Source organism: Petromyzon marinus, unplaced genomic scaffold, assembly GCF_048934315.1.
Source record: "Petromyzon marinus isolate PM22_M1 ecotype Great Lakes invasive population unplaced genomic scaffold, UKy_Petmar_22M1.pri1.0 PM_Scaffold_8, whole genome shotgun sequence".
Taxonomy (NCBI): domain Eukaryota; kingdom Metazoa; phylum Chordata; class Hyperoartia; order Petromyzontiformes; family Petromyzontidae; genus Petromyzon; species Petromyzon marinus.
This window is the reverse complement of record NW_027423688.1, coordinates 1,272,558-1,288,051: the sequence shown is the minus strand read 5'-3', so window position 1 is coordinate 1,288,051 and position 15,494 is coordinate 1,272,558. Positions and strand designations below refer to the sequence as shown.

At 47.3% G+C, this 15,494-nt stretch overlaps 1 long non-coding RNA gene across 3 annotated transcripts in view; it reads right to left on the bottom strand.

The window, feature by feature from the left end:
- LOC142923850 (uncharacterized) overlaps nucleotides 1-15,494 on the bottom strand; it is a 58,397-nt gene that overhangs the window by 8,491 nt on the left and 34,412 nt on the right. The window contains exons 1-2 of one of the 3 annotated variants that reach the window (XR_012940888.1): nucleotides 7,151-7,345; nucleotides 5,714-6,102 (exon numbers count right to left, since the gene is read on the bottom strand). The exons of the other annotated variants lie outside the window; for them this stretch is intronic. This is a non-coding gene — a long non-coding RNA (uncharacterized LOC142923850). Of the gene's footprint in view, nucleotides 1-5,713; nucleotides 6,103-7,150; nucleotides 7,346-15,494 lie in introns of those variants that run through there. 3 annotated transcript variants of the gene reach the window in all.

The following is a 15,494-nucleotide window of genomic DNA, read 5'->3' as shown; positions in this document are numbered from 1 at the left end:
ATCGAACCCACAATGTCTTATACAAATGGCGAGGGAGTTAACATTCTGCTACCCTGGCGCTCCACTCTGACTCAGCCTCCCACCCACCCACTCAAACACCCAGCCAAGCACTCATGAACCCAATCACCGTGGCACCCACTCAATCGCGAAACCCACTCACTCATCAACACACCCAGCCACTCGCTTAACCACTTACCTACGAACCCACCTGCATACCCCCCACTCACTAACTCAACGACCCACTCACTCAACACTCCACTAACCCACCCAATCACCTATTCATGCCCCAAATCACACACTGACCCATTCACCCACTTAATCTATAACTCATGCACTCACCCACCTACCTGCTCACCAGCCACTTATCTACTCACCCACCCACTCATCCTGCCACCTACTCAACCTCTAACCCACCCATGCACCGAACTACCCACCTACCCAATCCAGCATCCAATAAACTACAACTAAACTATTTTGTATTTTACCAGGTAAGCCCCACAGAGCTATATAAAACATTTTAGAAGTGATCTGGTTACAACTGATACGTGAACGAAGTGGCTTATCAAGCTGACATTTCTTCTAAACAAATCTTGACTCTAAATGCGGAGGGATAAATCTGGAGGACCCGGAGAAAGATCTACGAGGACACAGGCAAAACATTAAAACTCATAATATACAGGCAGCAGGGTCAGAATCGAATACACGATTTCCTGTATACTCAGTGAGGTAGTTAATATCTCACCATAGTGGCACCCCGCTCTCTGACCCACTCACCCAATTACACACTAACTCACCCACTCAACCTCCCACATTAACTTACCCACCCACCAGTCACTCCCCCATTCACCCAACCACCCCCTCACTCACTCAACCACGCACCAACTCACCTACCCACTAACTCACCCACCCATCTTCTCCCGCACTCAGCCAGCCACCCGCTCAATCACGTGCCGACTAACTTACTCACACACTCACCGACCAATACACCCATTCACTTACCCACCCACAATCTCACTAGCCAAGCCAACCACCCAGCCCCTCACTCACCCACTTATTCAATCACTCACTACCCCACACACTCACCCAACCACTTGCTCACTTACCCATACGCTAACCCAACCACTCACTCACCGAATCACCCACCCACTAACTCATCAAAATTAATTCTCAACCACTCACCCAACCACCCACGCAATCTCATACCCACTAACTCACTCACCTACCCATTTATGCACTCACGCACCCACTTACTCACTCACTCACGCACCCACCAACCAACCCACCTACCCATCTCTTCACTCACTCACCCACCCACACAGTCAATCACTCACCTACATACCTACCCACTAATACTCACCCACTCATCCAACAACGAACTCACCAACCCACCCGCCGACTCACTCACTCAGGTACTAACCCACTCAACTTCTAACCCACACACTAACCACCTAACCACCTACCCACACACTCACTCACTCACCCACACACTCACTCACTCATCCACCCACCCAAACATCCACTCACCCACCCACTAATTCACCCACCCACTCACTCCCTCATCCATCCACTCACCTACTCGCCCATCCACTCACTTACTCAATGAGCCACTCACCTTCTCACCCAGTACTTACACATCAACTGACCCTGCCACCCACTCAATTTCTAACCCACCCACTCACCCAACCAGCTGCCCACTCCCTCAGCCACTCACCTACTTACCCACCCCACTTACACATCCACTTACCCTGCAATCCACTCAATTTCTAATCCCCCACTCACCCAACCACCCGCCGACTCATCTACTCACCCATTACCACGGAATTATTCACCCACCCATCAGTCAACCACCCAATAATTCAACCACTCACAAACTAAATCGCCTATTAATTAAACCACCCACTACCTCAACCACCCACTAACTTAACCACAGAGCCACTCACCCACTCAGCAAGCCATCCACTACTATATCTCTAACCCAATATCTCACTCACCCACCGCCCACTCACCTACACACGTATGCACTCACTCACACGCCGCTCACTCACCTACACACTAAATTATGTTTATTTTACCAGGTTAGGCCCAATGAGCTACATAGCTCGTTTTCAAAACAACCTTCACCACAAATAAACCGACCATTAAAATTATAGACTGATCATTTCTTTGTCAGTGGGAAAACGTATAAAATCAGCAGAGGATCAAATACTTTTTTCCCTCACTGTACATTGCGGGGGTCACTAAAATATCTCCAAAATCCTGAATAAACACAAGATCCAGGTCCGATTCAACACAGTACAAAAAATCCGTGATCTGGTTCCATCTGTAAAGGATGTGGTTCCAGACATACAGTACCTGGGCTTTTACAAACTAAAGTGCCTCTGTGGTAGCAGCTACATTGGATAAACCATACGACATATATTGGACCCCATCCGCGAACATAAAGCAGACTTGAAACACGGTAGGACGAACGCCTCTGCCGTGGCAGATCACTGTTATAATTCAGTGGGCTCACATGACATTGACTTCTCCAAGACAGAGGTTCGTTGCAAGCCAACCAGCTACCATGAGAGATTCGTTCATGAGGCCATCCACATATACAAGCACAGAGACAATTTCAACCGAGAAGATGGATTCTGGCTTAGTAACCATTGGAAAGATGTTTTAAACCATTTCGGTTCTTAATTGATTGTATTTTATGGTGATTTTCAGACCGCAGCCCTTTCGCTGGCACTGCCTCTTAATACTTCTCACACCACGGTCAATGGTATGCTTTACAACATGTAGTATAATAATTAATAGTATAACATTGTAATGTTTAACATAACTCATAAGGCAATATATAGCATCGTAATTGCATAATGAATATACATCAGTGTGGTATATAGTTGGGTTCATAGAATAAGACAGTGTAATATCACAAGTCTAATAGTTTATAATCTAAAGTATAGGGTAGTGTAAAGTAACGCATTGTATAATTCAAAAGTGGAATTTGTCTATGATGTGATGTTATACCATGTAGTTTAGATTGGAAGGTATAATATTGTATTATATAGTAGTCCAGTTTACAGCATAGTCATAAGGCAACTCAGGACACAACAGCGCACCTTGGCTGTTGCACTTGCCCCTTTTCTTGTTTCCTCTCTGCCTGTGTTCCCAGCCCCCTCCCTCCTCCTCTCCGGAGGTGATGCAGGTAACATGCAAATTCATATTTTAACTCCGCCCACACAGCTTAATAGACGCGGTCCTTGCATGTCAGCGTTCATTCAAGCTGTCTTCCGGACAGACCTGTCTCTTCACTTGAAGAAGGCCACTTGTGTTGTGGCCAAAACGTCGTGATAATTTTATCGTCTTATTTTATTTTATTATTTTATTCCCATTCTACGTGACTTTACCGAAAGAACCAAGAAGATGAATCCTTGCAGTCATGAAAGCTTTAAACTGAAATTTACTTTTTATTTCACCAGGCAAGGCCCATTAAGCTATATAGATCCTTTTCAGAATAGACCTGGCTACAAATGATAGATATACGAGTGGCTTATCACAGATACATTTATTGCAGCCAAATCCTCTAAACGCATGTTGCTTCTAAATGCAGAGGGAAAACCCTGAGGATCTAGAACAAAATCCAGGCGACCACGGGTGAGAACTTGCAAACTCCAAATATACAGGCGACAGGGTCGGGATCGAATCTACCACCTCCTGTATACAAGGCAAAATAGTGAACATCTCACCACCTTGGCGCCTCACTCTCTGACTCAACCATCCACTCACTTACACGCTAACTTACCCACTCAATTTCCCATGTTAAATTTCGATTTACAGCTTTCGTGACTGCAATGATTCATCTTCTTTGGTTCTTTCGGTAAAGTCACGTAGAATGAGAATAAAATAATAAATTGATAAAATAAAATAACATAACACAATAATATTCTCACGACGTTTCGGCCACAACACAAGCGGCCTTCATCAGGTGAAGGGACGAGACTGTCTGGTAGGACACCGCCACTCCAGCGCTGTCCTACCAGACAGTCTCGTCCCTTCACCTGATGAAGGCCGCTTGTGTTGTGGCCGAAACGTCGTGAGAATATTATTGTGTTATGTTATTTTATTTTATCAATTTATTATTTTATTCTCATTCTACGTGACTTTACCGAAAGAACCAAAGAAGATTCCCATGTTAAATTACCCACCCAGCCGTCACTCACCCATTCACTCACTCACCCAACCCGTCACTCACCCCTCCGCTTACCCACCCACTCACTCATTAACTTGCCCACCTATCTTCTCAACCACTCACCCAGCATCCCACTCAATCTCATACCAAACTAATCTACACACACACACCCACTCACTAACCCACTCACCCAGCCACCCACTCAATCTTGTACCCACCAATTCAATCACTCACCCCCCATCCAAGCATTCAATCACCCATTCACTCACCATTTAAATCTCCCACTCATCCAATTACCCTCCCACTCATCCAATCACCCACCCACTAACTCAAACATAAACATCTATTCACTCACCCAATCCTCCGCTCACCTACTCAATCACATAACCACCAACTCAATATCTAACTCAAACACTCACCAACGAACTCTCAACCTCCCACACTCATGCACTCACCCACCTAACCAGTAACTCAACCACACAAATCCACTTATTCACCCCTTTGCTCAGCCAATCAATCACACAACCACCCACTCAATCTATAACCCATCCACTCACTCAACGACCCATCTTCTCACCCACTCAGACAACCACCCACTCAACCACACACTAACTGATCAATCCACTCATTCACCCACCCACCAACTCACCCAACCTCTCACCTCCACCCACCCAACCACCCACTCTCACCCTACTACTCAATCACCCACTCAATTTACAAACTCAATCACCGACTCCATCACCCATCCACCCATATTGACCCACCCCCTAACTCACCCGGACACCCACTCAGCCACCCAATAATTCACCCACTCACTCACCCCAATTATCCAACAACCTACCCACTCAACTCCCCCACCCCTTCACTCATTCACACACCCACTTAACTTCCCACGCTCACCCACCCATACAACCATTAAATTACACATCCACTCACCCCCTCAACCTCCCACAATCATCCACTCACCCACCCACTAACTCATCCACACACACACTCACTAAACCACAAACACTCATTCACCTACCCCTCCGTTCAACCATTAAATCACACGATGATTGATTAAATCACTAACCCGCCCACTCGCTCCCCCACTCACTCCCCCACCCACTTACGCACTCCCCAACCCACTCACGCACTCCCCAACCCACTCATCCTCTCACTTACCCAGCCATGCACGCACTCACTGACTCACCGAGCCATTTACACAATTAACAATGCACTTACCAAATCACCCACGCATCCACTCACCCACTCAAACTCCCCCACCCACTCACCATCCGTCTCACTCACCCACTCGACCCCCCTCACTCACCCACTCGACCTCCCACACTCACCCACCTACTCACCAACCCACTCTCTCATCCAACCATTCATTCACCCCCTCAACCTCCCACATTCACCCACTCGGCTACCTACCAACTAACTCAACCACATACACCCGCTCACTCAACATTACCCACTCACCCTCTACCCACGCAATCAATCAATGCCTCCTTCACTCACCCAACCTGTCGCTCACCCAACCCCTCAGCCACCTACCTCCGTCTCAAGCCTCGTGCAGTCCAAGCTCCAGGAGGGCCTCCTCGAACCCGCCGAGGTTGGGTCCCGTGTACGTGCCCTCGTGGCCCCGCACGCTCACGCGCACACGGGGTCGCGCGTTTGTTCTCGCCACGCGAACCTCGGCCGTTATCTCCCACCCGAGTCCCCGCCCACTGGGACCCCATTAGGGTCCCCGTCGGGGGGAACAATGAGGTGTCCATCCGCTGTGTCTCCTCCCCTCTCGACCCCGCTAGGACCCCCTGCGCCGCTCACGATATCCCCCCAGGAGGACCCTGTCCCTCCTGTTTCCATCTCGCGGGGTCGCCTCTCCGCACTCCCGCGCTTCAGCAGGCTCAGTGCTTGCACCACCATGCGGCGCTCCTCAGAACCTGCGGGGGTGGACGAGGGTGGGGGGGATCATCATCGTCAGCAGCAGATGCAGCATCATTATTATTATAAGCAGCTACAGCAAGTCGCAGCATCATAATCATCATCTGAATTACCACCACCACTAGCAGGAGCACTATCATCACCATCTTCAACTTGCCAAGCCATCATCATTACATCATCACCAGATTAATAGTTATCTACCATCACCATGCGTAGAGACATTATCATTATAATCACTATCTCCTGCATATCCTAATCTCAACATAATTATCGTTAACATTATAATCAAGATCATATCGATCAACGCACCGGTGTAAATTGTTCTAGTTGTATTCAATACAAATCAGTTAATATTTGCATCACTCGAACGTGCCACACCACTGCTCCACTCCCCGCTGCCCTTCTCCATCCTCCCCCTTGCTCCTTGGCCCCTTACCATCTGCCAACTGCCCCCTTGCTGCCCGGGCTCGTGGGTACCCTCTGAGGATTTGTATTCAGCTGTAATATCGAGGCTAGAATACATTTCCGCGTGATAAGCCACTTCGTTGAGTTATCATTTGTGATAGGCAGGTCGCTTCAGAGAAACATCTATATAGCTCAGTGAGCTTTACCGGGTAAAATACAAAATTGTTTAGTTTTTTTGTCTGATGGTAAGGTACCACGCAAACCACCACCATCATGACTGCTGTCAGGCTCCGTAGAGCAGGGTGCGTGTTTGTTGTCATCGTCTACAAGAGCTACACGTGGCAAACCGGGGGTGCTGTCGCATGGCTCGGCGATTGCGCATTTGCAGAATTAATCTGGCAAGGGTCACATGATCAGAAAAGGGGCAGTCCAGCAACATGAACCCTTGCACTGTGCCGCTCCCCACACCTGCAACCAACCAGCGTGGTGAAGTATGGTCAAATACACCGCAACGATCCGCTAGGTTGTGGCGGTCCCCATACAGCAGCGGAATCGTGAAAGGGCCATAGCGTGGTCGCACATCCATCGTCCCACGTGATACCACCTGCGGGGCACGCCTCGCAACGCTCAGGTGAGCGTTACCTGCACTCGCTTCCTGCCGGATAGCTTCAACCACCTGCCAGCCATCGTATCCCGAGGGGAGGTCGGGTTGCTTCATTTGCTCGTCGCTCCACAATTGGAAGTTCCTGGCAAAGGTGCGCGAGGTGGATGAGCTGGAGTCCTGTCTGTGAGCGTGTGGGTTTAGCACGCTGCGCTACAATGAATCCGGCGACCCGAGCTCGATTCCCGCTTACAGCCACCATCACCAGTGCGTCCTGGATCTGGAGAGGTCGGTTCAGCCTTAAATTAGTATCTGGTATGATGTGTACACATCGCAACTCGGGAGAAAAAGGCAGCTGAGGGTGGTCCCAGCCACCCACACAGAAAATGTGTGAAACCCAGAGATTATGAGTGAAACACGTGCAGATCATTAGAAAAACAGGCAAATATCTTGTGATATCAAATAAGGATCATGCGTAAAACACATACCGATCATCTTCTTTGGTTCTTTCGGTAAAGTCACGTAGAATGAGAATAAAATAATAAATTGATAAAATAAAATAACACAATAATATTCTCACGACGTTTCGGCCACAACACAAGCGGCCTTCATCAGGTGAAGGGCCGAGACTGTCTGGTAGGACAGCGCTGGAGTGAAAGAGCCACGTTCAGATCACGACCTTTAAGCTGTGTGAGAGGAAACAAAGCGCCCTCAACTATAGCAACACGGATAGCTACGGGCCTCGTTCAGACGGACGAGTTCATCCATGGTCGGAACAGCTGTCTCTCTCCCCCTCCTCTGTTCCGACCATGGATGAACTCGTCCGTCTGAACGAGGCCCGTAGCTATCCGTGTTGCTATAGTTGAGGGCGCTTTGTTTCCTCTCACACAGCTTAAAGGTCGTGATCTGAACGTGGCTCTTTCACTCCAGCGCTGTCCTACCAGACAGTCTCGTCCCTTCACCTGATGAAGGCCGCTTGTGTTGTGGCCGAAACGTCGTGAGAATATTATTGTGTTATTTTATTTTATCAATTTATTATTTTTTTCTCATTCTACGTGACTTTACCGAAAGAACCAAAGAAGATGAATCATTGCAGTCACGAAAGCTTTAAATCGAAACATACCGATCATACGCAAGAAACACACACTCAGGCAATGTATGAAAACACACTCATATGCTGCTGTAGGATACGTTGGTTCAGCAGATGTACAGGGTGATGGATTACAATGTTAAGTTTTTTTTAAATGGCGATGAAGAATATTGTCCATTCATTTGCAGTCCAGCCGTACACTCATTCATTCACGTGCTATCTTTTCGTCTATGCATCGGTCAATCCGCAAGTCAATTATGCAAGAGGACTCAGTCCCCCCCTGCCCCGCCCCCCTCTGCAAGTAGTAGCATCTCCCTGCACCACCCAGCTAACCCCACACTGCATGCCGCGTTCTGCGCGATGCCTCAAGTTCAAGGTCGTGTGGGTAACACATTACCGTGGTGATTATTTGAAATGTAACTTTTTATTTTACCAGGTAAGTGAGCCATATAGCTCTTTTTAAGAAGCGATCTGGTCACAAATGTTAGTTTTAACGGAGTGGCTCATCTTGTGGAAATTTATAGCAGTACAATACTCTAAACCAGGGGTCTCAAACTCGCGGCCCGCAGGCCAATTGTGGCCCGCGGAACGATATTTTGTGGCCCACTATTTGGCATCATTTATTTATTTATTTATTAATTATTATATTTTTTTACCATAGCTCAGGCTCGTGACAGCTTCCGGTGTTTGTTGACAAGTTAGCCAACGCGAATTAGCAACGTTAGTCACTTGGTTGAAACGTGATTCCGGAGTGACACCAAGTGGAAGGAAAATATATCCTGTCACCCTGTGCAAGGTACAGAGGACTTAGGAAGTGGGCGGACTCAACAAGTGTAATCAGTGACCTAATAAAGACAACAGAGTGTTGCAATAGGAAAGGGAAAATAATTACATGGATAGCAAATAGCATGAGATGGGTGGCAAGAAAAAAAGCCAAATGTTGGTTAGAACCTGAATATTATAAAGAAGTTATAGATTATTATTACAAGAGAAACAAAGAAAAGGAAAAAGGACAGATATGTGCAATCGCAAAAGAAAATAATTTACCAAGAACAATTTAATCAAAAAGAGCAAGAAATTAAAAGATATAAAACATGAGACAATGCACTTGATGTTAAGAATTAAGACAGGTGGAGTAACATGGACACCAGAGTTAGCTCAATGGCATCCAGAGAGATTCGTTAGAGCAGAAGGATATGTAGGATGTGAACAAAAAGAAGAAAATCTAGATCACTTTATTTATGAATGTGAAAGGTATAAACACCTGAGAGAGAACACGATTGATGAATTAAATAATGATAAGAAAAACGAAGTGCTACCTCTCAGAATATATAGAAAGGGCATACTAAATAAGATCCCAAATACTCAGGTATTGGGATAAAAACATGTAAATATATCACCCCCACCTTCCCTGAGCTTTCCAGGATGTTCAAGCGGACCATGTGCCTTTTTGGGACCATATATCTGTGTGAAAAGCTCTTTTGCACCATGAACTTTAATAAGTCAAAGTACAGGTCCAAACTTACTGATGAGCATTTCAAGCCATACTGAGGGTCTCAATTGCTTCCTCCCTCAAGCCAAATGTGGCTCAGCTGTGTAAGAAGAGGAAGCGCTGCCAGGTCTCTGGAAGCATGGAGTAGGTAAGAGAAGCCTATGTTCTGAAGAACCGTTCATGTTCTGAACTGTTATTAATAAAGATTGAGAAGATTGGATTACTTGCACTTTTTTTGTAATACTTGATGCGGCCCAGCCTCACCCAGACTCTACCTCCAGCGGCCCCCAGGTAAGTTGAGTTTGAGACTCCTGCTCTGAACGCATGTTTCTAAATATGGAGGGAAAAACTGGAAGACCTGGAGAACAATCCACGCGACCACGGGAGAGAGAGACATGCAAACTCCAAATATACAGGCGTCAGGGTCCGGATCGAACTCACGACCAATTGCATACCAGGTCAAGGAGTTAACATCCCACCACCGCGGCACCCTTATGTACCAGGTTACACAGTCACGGACTCAAATGAAGACACAGTCCCTTCATTTAACAGTCTGTTCGATAAATAAGTTCTGTTAGCGAGCACCTATTAAGGCTAGCATGCCACACGAGGGGGTGGGTGGTCAGTTTTACCCAGGATAGCCCTACTGGCTCTTTTCAGGAGGGTTCTACCACATTTCCCAGCAATGATTACTAGGCACAGTATATTCCAACTGGGTAATTTGCGGGCAATTGTATTTAATTCGGTTAATCTGGTCCATGACGCTGGGATCTTCAACGTCCACTGAAGCAGACGGCACATGGTGCCTTTGCGGTGAACACGCCTGTAGCATTAAACAGGGCGGCCGCTGGATTCAAACCGCGAACATCTACGACAAGCGGCACACGTACAACTGCTACAGACACACGCCGAGTGTGTAATCACTCAATATGTGAGTGATTACACGCAACATTGTTGTGTGATTAAACACAACGTTGTTGTGTGTGTAATCACACACAAAAATATTGATGAGACGCAACGACGTTGTGTTGAGTGTAATCACAAACAACAACGTTGTGTTGAGTGTAATCACTCAAAACGACATTGTGTTGAGTGTAATCACTCACAACGACGTTGTGTTGAGTGTAATTACACACAACGACGTTGTGTTTAGTGTAATCACTAACAACGACGTTGTGTTTAGTGTAATCACTAACAACGACGTTGTGTTTAGTGTAATCACTAACAACGACGTTGTGTTGAGTGTAATCACAACAACAACGATGTGTTGAGTGTAATCACAGGCAACAATGTTGATGACACACAGCGTCCAACAGAGGGCGTCGTAGTCGTGCCATGGGGAGGTGGCGAGTGATGAACGCCACTGCGGCGCCGCAAAGAGATCAGAGCCGTGATATTTATTTATTTGTACACTGGAGGAGGAATCCGATGAGCTACGAAGTTCTTTATCACAAACGTCCAGTGTCTTGGCCGTCACGACAGAACGAGGCCGATAAACGTGGAGGTATAAATGAGGGTGATGCTAAGTCGGTGTGCCGTGCCCTAAGTGAGGTTGCCATGGGCGTGTGTGTTGGCCGTGTCAGGAGCGGGTGAGGAGGACGAGGCAAGGGGTGAGGAGGACGAGGTGAAGGGTAAGAAGAACGAGGTCAGGAGGTGAGGTGTGAGGACGAGATGAGGTGTGAGGAGGACGAGATGAGGTGTGAGGAGGACGAGGAGAGGGGTGAGGAGAACGAGTGAAGAGAACGAGGGGTGAGGAGGACGAGGGGTGAGGAGGACGATGGGTGAGGAGGACGAGTCGAGGAGTGAGGAGGACGAGGTGAGGGGTGAGGAAGACGAGGTGATGGGTGAGGATGAGGTGAGGGGTGTGGACGAGGTGAAAGGTCAAGCGGACGACGTGATGGGTGAGGACGAGGTGAGGAAGACGAGCTGAGGGGTGAGGAGGACGAGGTGAGGAGGACGAGGGGTGAAGAGGACGAGCAGAGGAGGACGAGGTGAGGGGTGAGGAGGACGAGGTGAGGGTGAGGAGGATGAGCTGAGGGGTAAAGATGACGAGGCAAGGGGTGAGGAGGACGAGGCGAGGACGAGGTGAGGGGTGAGGAGGACGAAGTGAGGGGTGAGGAGGACGAAGTGAGGGGTGAGTACGAGGCGAGGGGTGAGGAGAACGAGGGGTGAGGAGGACGAGGCGAGGGGTGAGGAGGAGGCGAGGGGTGAGAACGAGGGTTGAGGAGGACGAGGCAATGGGTGAGGAGGACGAGGTGATGGGTGAGGACGAGGTGAGGAAAGCGAGGGGTTAGAGAAGGACGAGGTGAGGGTGAGGAGGATGAGCTAAGGGGTAAATATGACGAGGGCGAGGTGAGGGGTGAGGAGGACGAAGTGAGGGCGAGGTGAGGGGTGAGGAATACGAGCTGAGGGATGAGAAGGACGAGGTGAGGGGTGAGGAGGACGAGGGGTGAGGAGGACGAGGCGAGGGGTGAGGACGAGGCGAGGGGTGAGGAGGAGGCGAGGGGTGAGAACGAGGGTTGAGGAGGAAGAGGCAATGGGTGAGGAGGACGAGGTGATGGGTGAGGAGGACGAGGTGATGGGTGAGGACGAGGTGAGGAAAGCGAGGGGTTAGAGAAGGACGAGGTGAGGGTGAGGAGGATGAGCTAAGGGGTAAAGATGACGAGGCAAGGGGTAAAGATGACGAGGCGAGGACGAGGTGAGGGGTGAGGAGGACGAAGTGAGGGCGAGGTGAGGGGTGAGGAATACGAGCTGAGGGATGAGAAGGACGAGGTGAGGGGTGAGGAGGACGAGGCGACCCGAGCTCGATTCCCGCTTACAGCCACCATCACCACTGCGTCCTGGATCTCGAGAGGTCGGTTCAGCCTTAAATTAGTATCTGGTACGTTGTGTACACATCACAACTCGGGAGAAAAAGGCAGCTGAGGGTGGTCCCGGCCACCCACACAGAACATGTGTGAAACCCAGAGATTATGCGTGAAACACGTGCAGATCATTAGAAAAACAGGCAAATATCTTGTGTGATATCAAATATGGATCATGCGTAAAACACATACCGATCATACGCAAGAAACACACACTCAGGCAATGTATGAAAACACACTCATATGCTGCTGTAGGATACGTTGGTTCAGCAGATGTACAGGGTGATGGATTACAATGTAAAGTTTTTTTTTAAAATGGCGATGAAGAATATTGTCCATTCATTTGCAGTCCAGCCGTACACTCATTCATTCACGTGCTATCTTTTCGTCTATGCATCGGTCAATCCGCAAGTCAATTATGCAAGAGGACTCAGTCCCCCCTTGCCCCACCCCCCTCTGCAAGTAGTAGCAGCTCCCTGCACCACCCAGCTAACCCCACACTGCATGCCGCGTTCTGCGCGATGCCTCAAGTTCAAGGTCGTGTGGGTAACACATTACCGTGGTGATTATTTGAAATGTAACTTTTTATTTTACCAGGTAAGTGAGCCATATAGCTCTTTTTAAGAAGCGATCTGGTCACAAATGTTAGTTTTAACGGAGTGGCTCATCTTGTGGAAATTTATAGCAGTAAAATACTCTAAACCAGGGGTCTCAAACTTGCGGCCCGCAGGCCAATTGTGGCCCGCGGAACGATATTTTGTGGCCCACTATTTGACATCAATTTTTTATTTTTTAATTATTATATTTTTTTACCATAGCTCAGGCTCGTGACAGCTTCCGGTGTTTGTTGACAAGTTAGCCAACGCGAATTAGCAACGTTAGTCACTTGGTTGAAACGTGATTCCGGAGTGACACCAAGTGGAAGGAAAATATATCCTGTCACTCAGTGCAAGGTACAGAGGACTTAGGAAGTGGGCGGACTCAACAAGTGTAATCAGTGACCTAATAAAGACAACAGAGTGTTGCGATAGGAAAGGGAAAATAATTACATGGATAGCAAATAGCATGAGATGGGTGGCAAGAACAAAAGCCAAATGGTGGTTAGAACCTGAATATTATAAAGAAGTTATAGATTATTATTACAAGAGAAACAAAGAAAAGGAAAAAGGACAGATATGTGCAATCGCAAAAGAAAATAATTTACCAAGAACAATTTAATCAAAAAGAGCAAGAAATTAAAAGATATAAAACATGAGACAATGCACTTGATGTTAAGAATTAAGACAGGTGGAGTAACATGGACACCAGAGTTAGCTCAATGGCATCCAGAGAGATTCATTAGAGCAGAAGGATATGTAGGATGTGAACAAAAAGAAGAAAATCTAGATCACTTTATTTATGAATGTGAAAGGTATAAACACCTGAGAGAGAACACGATTGATGAATTCAATAATGATAAAAAAAACGAAGTGCTCAAAAAAAGCATGAACAATGATAAAGTTTTCAAATACCTCTCAGAATATATAGAAAGGGCATACTAAATAAGATCCCAAATACTCAGGTATTGGGATAAAAACATGTAAATATATATCACCCCCACCTTCCCTGAGCTTTCCAGGATGTTCAAGCGGACCATGTGCCTTTTTGGGAGCATATATCTGTGTGAAAAGCTCTTTTGCACCATGAACTTTAATAAGTCAAAGTACAGGTCCAAACTTACTGATGAGCATTTCAAGCCATACTGAGGGTCTCAATTGCTTCCTCCCTCAAGCCAAATGTGGCTCAGCTGTGTAAGAAGAGGAAGCGCTGCCAGGTCTCTGGAAGCATGGAGTAGGTAAGAGAAGCCTATGTTCTGAAGAACCGTTCATGTTCTGAACTGTTATTAATAAAGATTGAGAAGATTGGATTACTTGCACTTTTTTTGTAATACTTGATGCGGCCCAGCCTCACCCAGACTCTACCTCCAGCGGCCCCCAGGTAAGTTGAGTTTGAGACTCCTGCTCTGAACGCATGTTTCTAAATATGGAGGGAAAAACTGGAAGACCTGGAGAACAATCCACGCGACCACGGGAGAGAGAGACATGCAAACTCCAAATATACAGGCGTCAGGGTCCGGATCGAACTCACGACCAATTGCATACCAGGTCAAGGAGTTAACATCCCACCACCGCGGCACCCTTATGTACCAGGTTACACAGTCACGGACTCAAATGAAGACACAGTCCCTTCATTTAACAGTCTGTTCGATAAATAAGTTCTGTTAGCGAGCACCTATTAAGGCTAGCATGCCACACGAGGGGGTGGGTGGTCAGTTTTACCCAGGATAGCCCTACTGGCTCTTTTCAGGAGGGTTCTACCACATTTCCCAGCAATGATTACTAGGCACAGTATATTCCAACTGGGTAATTTGCGGGCAATTGTATTTAATTCGGTTAATCTGGTCCATGACGCTGGGATCTTCAACGTCCACTGAAGCAGACGGCACATGGTGCCTTTGCGGTGAACACGCCTGTAGCATTAAACAGGGCGGCCGCTGGATTCAAACCGCGAACATCTACGACAAGCGGCACACGTACAACTGCTACAGACACACGCCGAGTGTGTAATCACTCAATATGTGAGTGATTACACGCAACATTGTTGTGTGATTAAACACAACGTTGTTGTGTGTGTAATCACACACAAAAATATTGATGAGACGCAACGACGTTGTGTTGAGTGTAATCACAAACAACAACGTTGTGTTGAGTGTAATCACTCAAAACGACATTGTGTTGAGTGTAATCACTCACAACGACGTTGTGTTGAGTGTAATTACACACAACGACGTTGTGTTTAGTGTAATCACTAACAACGACGTTGTGTTTAGTGTAATCACTAACAACGACGTTGTGTTTAGTGTAATCACTAACAACGACGTTGTGTTGAGTGTAATCACT